Source organism: Homarus americanus, unplaced genomic scaffold (genome assembly GCF_018991925.1).
Source record: "Homarus americanus isolate GMGI-L3 unplaced genomic scaffold, GMGI_Hamer_2.0 scaffold38567, whole genome shotgun sequence".
Taxonomy (NCBI): domain Eukaryota; kingdom Metazoa; phylum Arthropoda; class Malacostraca; order Decapoda; family Nephropidae; genus Homarus; species Homarus americanus.
The window spans coordinates 12982-23521 of NW_024714109.1; the positions used below are offsets into that span (position 1 = coordinate 12982).

Consider the following 10540-nt stretch of genomic DNA (forward strand, 5'->3'; position numbering starts at 1 on the left):
ATATATATATATATATATATATATATATATATATATGTGTTATATGTATGTGTGTGTGTGTGTGTGTTATATGTATGTGTGTGTGTGTGTGTGTGTGTTATATGTATGTATGGATGTGTGTGTTATATGTATGTATGTATGCAGGGCTGTGGAGTCGAAGACAAAACCTTCGACTCCGACTCCGACTCCTCAAATTTTTATGCTTCCGACTACGACTCCGACTCCTTGGCCTATTTGTAACAACTATTTCTACCATCCTAATTGTAATTTGTATGTTGTAACCTGCATAGGTAAAAAGTAAAACACCGTGGCTATACTGCTACAGCTTTATTAATGATCTGGACGATATTTAAGAACTACAAAAAGATGATAGGCTTGACTTTCAAAGTTTCAATCAAAAGAAAAATAAATTTATTAAGAATTCAAGATATTAACTAGAAAACACCATTTACATGTATATCTAAAAGTTCGATCTCAGCATATGAATTTTGTTTAAGCTCATAATCTGATGTGGATCTAAATGATGATTCTACAATTCCTTTTAAATTAAAGTTATATATTTATGTACATTAAAGAAATGAATACCTTATTAAGGAAAATGGATAAACCTTACATGATTAAGTTATAAAATTAAATTTGCCTTAATCTCACCAAAAACAGGTTGTAGCTAATTGTTTTGTAGCTGAGAGCCTCTGTGCAGTTTTCAATGAAACAAAATTTGATATAATTCAAAATTTCAAATGGTAAAGAAGAGACTATCGTCCAAAATTATAGTGCTATACTGTGCCTGCTACAATAAATTCATAATAATGCTTATAAAATGGAAATAAATTCTATTAATAATTTAAGAAAATTAGTGGGATCAGTGGAATCACTGCAATGAATATGCCTGAGTTCATATATTTGTTCTTAGGAACAGAATAGCTTCAGTCGGAGTCGGAGTCTGGACAATTTTACCGACTCCGACTCCACAAGCCGAAATTTCCTCCGACTCCTCGACTCCGACTCCGATTCCACAGCCCTGCTAAAGACAAAAGTAATTGCAGACTTCAACAATTATAATCTTTACATTCTATTCTCCTGTACCATATAACTCATTTCCCATACTGAGATATGTTTTGACAGCACCTAAAGCAATACTATAAATAATGTTAACACATGTTTGTGTTGTTACAGGGGCGCGGGTGAGGAGTGGCGGCACTATCTATGGGGACTATGGCCGAGGCAGCATGGCTTGCGGTCCGGGAGGGACACCCATCAACTACCGCTCTGTGCCTTCACCGCTCACCAGGTTGTGGACGAAGTACCACCAAATGCGTCCACGAACAACAGAAACTTTGTATAGACAACCGATAAATGTATAAAAATATATGATTTGACGTTGATGAATACCATGAAATGATTAATTACATGGACAATAAAGCTACCAATATACTATATAGTACAATTTCCTATTACACCTCATTTTATGAAAACTATATTTTTTATATTGCTCGTTACACAATATATTATATTTTTCCCGTGTAATTATTGATGACTAACCTACCGCAGATTTTTCATAGAAAACACTTTTAAAAATGCCACAATTTCACTGTGTTTTATAGTGGACACTCGTATTTTTGGCAAATGTGTTAAAAATTGGTTATTTCTTTAAATTTAACCTAACCTTAGTTGATAAGAAAATAAGCAGCAGAAGCGTTCTTAAAGACCTCACCAATCACATCAAAGTAACCTACCTAACCTTACCTAACTTCCTAGCCACGAGGCTCCACCCTCAAGACCCCTATATATTAAACAGAAAGAACTTAATGTACGGTATAATTTTTCATGTGGACGTGAGAGCAGCCGCCCAGTCCAAGCGGCTTATAACGTACACCGAGGCGCTAGACTAGCCGGAGTCTTGCGGCTAGAGCCCAGCTGTAGGCATTCATAGAAAACGGGAAATTTGTATCATAACAAATGGGAAATATCTACTTTCCGGGAAAGTTGGTTATCTACTTTCCCGAAAAGTAGATAGATTTTCTACTTTTCGGGAAAGTAGATTATCGACTTTTTGGGGAAGTAGATTTTCGAATTTTGGAGGAAATATTACCTAATTTTACGAAGTAGATAATCATAGAAAACAGGAAATTTGTATCATAAAAAACGGGAAATATCTACTTTCCGGGAAAGTTGGTTATCTACTTTCCCGAAAAGTAGATAGATTTTCTACTTTTCGGGAAAGTAGATTATCGACTTTTCGGGGAAGTAGATTTTCGAATTTTGGGGGAAATATTACCTAATTTTGCGAAGTAGATTATCATAGAAAACGGGAAATTTGTATCATAAAAAATGGGAAATATCTACTTTCCGGGAAAGTTGGTTATCTACTTTCCCGAAAAGTAGACAGATTTTCTACTTCTCAGGAAAGTAGATTATCGACTTTTCGGGGAAGTAGATTTTCGAATTTTGGGGGAAATATTACCGAATTTTGCGAAGTAGATTATCATAGAAAACGGGAAATTTGTATCATAAAAAATGGGAAATATCTACTTTCCGGGAAAGTTGGTTATCTACTTTCCCGAAAAGTCGATAGATTTTCAGAAAATTCCCAAAAATTTTCAGAAATTTTCAGAAAATTTTCCAAAATTTTCAGAAAATTCCCAAAAATTTTCCAAAATTTTCAGAAATTTTTCCAAAATTTTAGAAATTTTTCCAAAATTTTCCCAAATTTTCCGAAAAATTTCAGAAAATTCCCAAAAATTTTCCCAAATTTTCCGAAAATTTTCCCAAATTTTCCGAAAATTTTCCCAAATTTTCCAATAATTTTCCCAAATTTTCCGAAATTTTTCAGAAAATTTTCAGAAAATTCCCAAAAATTTTCAGAAATTTTCAGAAAATTATCCAGAATTTTCCAAAAATTTCTCCCAAATTTTCCGAAAATTTCCCAAATTTTCAGAAAATTTTCCAAAAATTTACAGAAGTTTTCCAAAAATTTTCGAAATTTTCCAAAATTTTCCGAAATTTTCCAAAAATTATCCCAAAATTTTCCCTAATTTTCCGAATTTTTCCAAAATTTTCCAAAAAATTCCCAAAATTTTCCAAAAATTTCCGAAATTTTTCCAAAAATTTCCGAAATTTTTCCAAAATTTTCCAAAAAATTTCCCAAATTTTTCCAAAAATGTGGAAAATCTGGGGAAATTTTTGAAAAATCTGGGGAAATTTCTGAAAAATCTAGAGAATTTTTTGGAAAATCTGGGGTGTCACGATCCCACTACCCTTTAAACTTGGGGAGAGAATCCTACCCCAAGTTATTAACAAATAAAGGTACAAATAGGGAACACGGCAATAATTATCCTCACAGAAACCTACTCAACTAAATACTTGAAAAAGTAAGAACAGTTGAAATGCAGTGAATCTCACAAAAGGGAAGATAATTAATTAATTCAATTTATGTTCTAAAGGGAGTAATGACTAGCAAACATGAATTTAAGGGTATAAGTAATTGTATATTAAAATAAGAGTGATGCCGGAAGGGTGAAAATATACCGTAAGGAGTTAGACCAAACGAATATTACTTAACATAACTATATTACACAGACATACAAAATATATACATACAACAATCCCTACAAAATAGTTATTTCCTCCCAAACAGGAGATTCCTTACCACCAGGATCCCTTCCTAGGCCTAACTAAACGTGTCACTAATACCTGATACCCCAAGGGCATTGCAGAAGGCTGGATAAAGCACTAAGACAAAGGTCAAAGCTTGAGAACAATGGACGCGTCTAATATACCCACGGGTTTTTTAAACTACTAGGGTGGCGTAGATGCAGCCGAGGCTAGCGTCTCCGTGAATCAGACATTTGCTTCAGATATTTTATATAGTGTTAATACTACTATTGATTTGAACTTAACAGAGTAACACAATGATGCATTTTAATAACATACATAAATATATAATTAACCTAAGTAACTAAGAACATTAATAATATAATAAGTACAATTAATATGTTAATAGCTTGTATGAAATGTAGGCGTGAACATATGCCTCACGCTATGCGAGTTCCCGAGCGCCACAGTCACGTGACACCTCCCCCAAAAAAGTGAGCTTACAACTAACTGGAAGAGAAAATGGATATACAACTACACAGTGAAAGTAACAACTAACACAATCGGTTTAAATCAATATGAAGCAAAATAATTCATAATATAAACACAAGGTACTCAATGACAATATAACAAAAAATAATTTGCATATAGACATAGTTTCTAAATAATCAGACTCGAGAAAGTGCATCAGCCAACACGTTCTCTTTTCCGTGGATATGGGAAATGTTCATGTTATAGGGCTGAAGTGATAGAGCCCACCTCAAAAGTCTTTGGTTGGTATGTTTCATCTTGTCAACAAAAGTAAGTGGGTTATGATCAGTGAACACTTGAATGGGATAAGCAGTGCTGCCAATATATACTTTGAAGTTTTTCTAGTGCGTGATCAGTGATAAAGCCTCCTTTTTGTGGTGGCATAGTTCCAGGGGCTGTGGAGTCGAAGACAAAACCTTCGACTCCGACTCATAAAATTTTTATGCTTCAAACTCCGACTCCGACTCCGACTCCTTGGCCTATTTTGTAACAACTGGCTACCATCCCTAATTTTGTTTGTATTGTAACCTATGGGTAAAAGTAAACACATTCCTCTGCTACAGCTTTTATTAATGATTTGGACGATATTTAAGAACTACAAAAAGATGATAGGCTTGACTTTCAAAGTTTCAATCAAAAGAAAAATAAATTTATTAAGAATTCAAGATATTAACTAGAAAACACCATTTACATGTATATCTAAAAGTTCGATCTCAGCATATGAATTTTGTTTAAGCTCATAATCTGATGTGGATCTAAATGATGATCCTACAATTCCTTTTAAAGTAAAGTTATATATTTATGTACATTAAAGAAACGAATACCTTATTAAGGAAAATGGATAAACCTTACATGATTAAGTTATTAAATTAAATTTGCCTTAATCTCACCAAAAACAGGTTGTAGCTAATTGTTTTGTAGCTGAGAGCCTCTGTGCAGTTTTTCAACTGAAACAAAATTTGATACAATTCAAAATTTCGGTATTCAAGAAAGGGCTATCGTCCAGTACCATAATTACATACCAGTGCCTGCTACAGCAAAATTCATAATAATGCTTATAAAATGGAAATGATTCTTTTAATAATTTAAGAAGAGTGGATAAGTGGAATCGCTGCAATGAATATGCCTGGGTTCATATATTTTGTTCTTAGGAACAAGAATAAAAAATATAATCGTCAAGATATGGAAACGACTCCATCCCCTAACTCGAAATTTCCTCCGACTTTCCTCGGCTCCGACTCCGACTCCACAGCCCTGCTAAAGACAAAAGTAATTGCAGACTTCAACAATTATAATCTTTACATTCTATTCTCCTGTACCATATAACTCATTTCCCATACTGAGATATGTTTTGACAACGCTAAAGCAATACTATAATAATGATTAACATGTTTGTGTTACAGGGGCCTTGGTGAGTGGCGGCACTATCTGGGGTTTATGGCTGAGGCAGCATGGCTTGCGGTCAGGAGGGACTTTGTAAACACCCGCTCTGTGCCTTCGCTCACCAGGTTGTGGACGAGTACGCCAAATAGATCACGAACAACGAAACTTTGTATAGACGGCGATAAATGTACTAAAAAATAATATGATTTGACGTTGATGAATGCAGAAATGTGATTGATACATGGACGGCCAAGCTATGAAATATACTATATGAAACACACAATTTCTATTACACCTCATTTTATGAAAACTATATTTTTTATATTGCTCGTTACACAATACAGTATATTATATTTTTCCCGGGTAATTATTGATGACTAACCTACCGCAGATTTTTCATAGAAAACACTTTTAAAAATGCCACAATTTCACTCGTATTTTTGGCAAATGTGTTAAAAATTGGTTATTTCTTTAAATTTAACCTAACCTTAGTTGATAAGAAAATAAGCAGCAGAAGCGTTCTTAAAGACCTCACCAATCACATCAAAGTAACATAACCTAACCTAACTTCCTAGCCACGAGGCTCCACCCTCAAGACCCCTATATATTAAACAGAAAGAACTTACTGTACGGTATAATTTTTCTTGTGGACGTGAGAGCAGCCGCCCAGTCCAAGCGGCTTATAACGTACACCGAGGCGCTCAACTAGCCGGAGTCTTGCGGCTAGAGCCCAGCTGTAGGCATTCATAGAAAACGGGAAATTTGTATCAACAAATGGGAAATATCTACTTTCCGGGGAAGTTGGTTATCTACTTTCCCGAAAAGTAGATTGATTTTCTACTTTTTGGGAAAGTAGATTATCGACTTTTCGGGGAAGTAGATTTTCGAATTTTGGGGAAAATATTACCTAATTTTGCGAAGTAGATAATCATAGAAAACGGGAAATTTGTATCATAAAAAATGGGAAATATCTACTTTCCGGGAAAGTTGGTTATCTACTTTCACGAAAAGTAGATAGATTTTCTACTTTTCGTGAAAGTAGATAATCGACTTTTCGGGGAAGTAGATTTTCGAATTTTGGGGGCAATATTACCTAATTTTGCGAAGTAGATTATCATAGAAAACGAGAAATTTGTATCATAAAAAATGGGAAATATCTACTTTCAGGGAAAGTTGGTTATCTACTTTCCCGAAGAGTAGATAGATTTTCTACTTTTCGGGAAAGTAGATTATCGACTTTTCGTGGAAGTAGATTTTCGAATTTTGGGGGAAATATTACCTAATTTTGCGAAGTAGATTATCATAGAAAACGGGAAATTTGTATCATAAAAAATGGGAAATATCTACTTTCCGGGAAAGTTGGTTATCTACTTTCCCGAAAAGTCGATAGATTTTCAGAAAATTCCCAAAAATTTTCTAAAATTTTACAAAAATTTTCAGAAATTTTCAGAAAATTTTCCAAAATTTTCAGAAAATTCCCAAAAATTTTCCAAAATTTTCAGAAATTTTTCCAAAATTTTAGAAATTTTTCCAAAATTTTCCCAAATTTTCCGAAAAATTTCAGAAAATTCCCAAAAATTTTCCCAAATTTTCCGAAAATTTTCCCAAATTTTCCGAAAATTTTCCCAAATTTTCCAATAATTTTCCCAAATTTTCCGAAATTTTTCAGAAAATTTTCAGAAAATTCCCAAAAATTTTCAGAAATTTTCAGAAAATTGTCCAGAATTTTCCAAAAATTTCTCCCAAATTTTCCGAAAATTTCCCAAATTTTCAGAAAATTTCCCAAATTTTCAGAAAATTTTCCAAAAATTTACAGAAGTTTTCCAAAAATTTTCGAAATTTTCCAAAATTTTCCGAAATTTTCCAAAAATTATCCCAAAATTTTCCCTAATTTTCCGAATTTTTCCAAAATTTTCCAAAAAATTCCCAAAATTTTCCAAAAATTTCCGAAATTTTTCCAAAAATTTCCGAAATTTTTCCAAAATTTTCCAAAAAATTTCCCAAATTTTTCCAAAAATGTGGAAAATCTGGGGAAATTTTTGAAAAATCTGGGGAAATTTCTGAAAAATCTAGAGAATTTTTTGGAAAATCTGGGGTGTCACGATCCCACTACCCTTTAAACTTGGGGAGAGAATCCTACCCCAAGTTATTAACAAATAAAGGTACAAATAGGGAACACGGCAATAATTATCCTCACCAAAAACCTACTCAACTAAATACTTGAAAAAGTAAGAACAGTTGAAATAAGTGAATCACAAAAGGGAAGATAATTAATTAATTCAATTTATGTTCTAAAGGGAGTAATGACTAGCAAACATGAATTTAAGGGAATAAGTAAATGTATAATAAAATAAGAGTGATGCCGGAAGGGCGAAAATATGCTGTAAGGAGTTAGACCAAACAAATATTACTTAACATTACTATATTACACAAGACATACGAAATATATATATACAACAATCACTACAAAATGATTATCCCTACCAAACAGGAGATACCTTACCACCAGGATCCCTTCCTAGGCCTAACTAAACGTGTCACTAATACCTGATACCCCTAGGGCATTGCAGAAGACTTGATAAAGCACTTAGACAAAGGTCAAGGCTAGAGAACGAATAGACACGTCTAACCTATACCACGGATTTTTCGCTACTGAGGAGCATGGGCACGCAGAGCAGCGCGTCTCACGTGATCCAGACATTTGCTAGATATTTCATATAATTAATTAACATTACTCTTGAGTTGACTTAACAGAGTAAGACAATGATGCATATAAATTACATACATAAATATACAATCAACCTAAGTAACTAAGAACAATAATAATATAATAAGTACAATTAACAAATTATTAGTAGCTTGTGTGAAATGGAAGCGTGAACAGATGCAGCGAGTTGCCGAGCGCTCAGGCACGTGACACCTCCCCCCAAAAAAGTGAGCTTCCAACTAACTGGAAGCGAAAATGGATATACAGCTACACAGTGAAAGTAATAACTAACACAATTGGTTTAAATCAATATGAAGCAAAATAATTCATAATATAAACACAAGGTACTCAATGACAATAAAACAAAAAATAATTTGCATATAGACATAGTTACTAAATAATCAGACTTGAGAAAGTGCATCAGCCAACACGTTCTCTTTTCCGCGGATATGGGAAATGTTCAAGTTATAGGGCTGAAGTGATAGAGCCCACCTCAAAAGTCTTTGGTTGGTATGTTTCATCTTGTCAACAAAAGTAAGTGGGTTATGATCAGTGAACACTTGAATGGGATAAGCAGTGCTGCCAATATATACCTTGAAGTTTTCTAGTGCCATGATCAGTGATAAAAACCCTCCATACTTTCCGTGGTGGCGCGTTTTAGGGCTGTGAGTCGAAGATAACACCTTCGACTCCGACTCCTCAAATTTTTATGCTTCCGACTCCTTGGCCTATTTGTAACAACTATTTCTACCATCCTAATTGTAATTTGTATGTTGTAACCTGCATAGGTAAAAAGTAAAACACCGTGGCTATACTGCTACAGCTTTATTAATGATCTGGACGATATTTAAGAACTACAAAAAGATGATAGGCTTGACTTTCAAAGTATCAATCAAAAGAAAAATAAATTTATTAAGAATTCAAGATATTAACTAGAAAACACCATTTACATGTATATCTAAAAGTTCGATCTCAGCATATGAATTTTGTTTAAGCTCATAATCTTATGTGGATCTAAATGATGATCCTACAATTCCTTTTAAAGTAAAGTTATATATTTATGTACATTAAAGAAATTAATACCTTATTATGGAAAATGGATAAACCTTACATGATTAAGTTATTAAATTAAATTTGCCTTAATCTCACCAAAAACAGGTTGTAGCTAATTGTTTTGTAGCTGAGAGCCTCTGTGCAGTTTTCAACGAAACAAAATTTGATATAATTCAAAATTTCAAATGGTAAAGAAGAGACTATCGTCCAAAATTATAGTGCTATACTGTGCCTGCTACAATAAATTCACAATAATGCTTATAAAATGGAAATAAATTCTTTTAATAATTTAAGAAAATTAGTGGGATCAGTGGAATCACTGCAATGAATATGCCTGAGTTCATATATTTGTTCTTAGGAACAAAATAGCTTCAGTCGGAGTCGGAGTCTGGACAATTTTACAAACTCCGACTCCGACTCCACAAGCCGAAATTTCCTCCGACTCCTCGACTCCGACTCCGACTCCACAGCCCTGCTAAAGACAAAAAGTAATTACAGACTTCAACAATTATAATCTTTACATTCTATTCTCCTGTACCATATAACTCATTTCCCATACTGAGATATGTTTTGACAACGCTAAAGCAATACTGTAATAATGATTAACATGTTTGTGTTACAGGGGCGCGGGTGAGAGTGACGGCACTATCTATGGGGACTATGACGAGGCAGCATGGCACGGTCAGGAGGGACACCCCCCATCAACTACCCGCTCTGTGCCTTCACCGCTCACCAGGTTATGGACGAGTACCGCAAATACGTCACGAACAACGAAACTTTTGTATAGACAACCGATAAATGTATAAAAAATATATGATTTGACGTTGATGAATACCATGAAATGTGATTAATTACATGGACAATAAAGCCTGTAATATACTCTATGAAACACACAATTTCTATTACACCTCATTTTATGAAAACTATATTTTTTATATTGCTCGTTACACAATATATTATATTTTTCCCGGGTAATTATTGATGACTAACCTACCGCAGATTTTTCATAGAAAACACTTTTAAAAATGCCACAATTTCACTGTGTTTTATAGTGGACACTCGTATTTTTGGCAAATGTGTTAAAAATTGGTTATTTCTTTAAATTTAACCTAACCTTAGTTGATAAGAAATAAGCAGCAGAGGCGTTCTTAAAGACCTCACCAATCACATCAAAGTAACCTACCTAACCTTACCTAACTTCCTAGCCACGAGGCTCCACCCTCAAGACCCCTATATATTAAACAGAAAGAACTTACTGTACGGTATAATTTT

At 33.9% G+C, this 10540-nt stretch overlaps 1 long non-coding RNA gene across 1 annotated transcript; it reads right to left on the reverse strand.

The window, feature by feature from the left end:
• Nucleotides 1-1828: 1828 nt before the first annotated feature.
• On the reverse strand, nucleotides 1829-6209 carry LOC121875678. The gene is made up of 2 exons (XR_006090648.1): nucleotides 6135-6209; nucleotides 1829-1917 (listed from the first exon to the last, which is right to left on the reverse strand). It is a non-coding gene; the product is annotated as an uncharacterized LOC121875678 (long non-coding RNA).
• Nucleotides 6210-10540: the final 4331 nt, after the last annotated feature.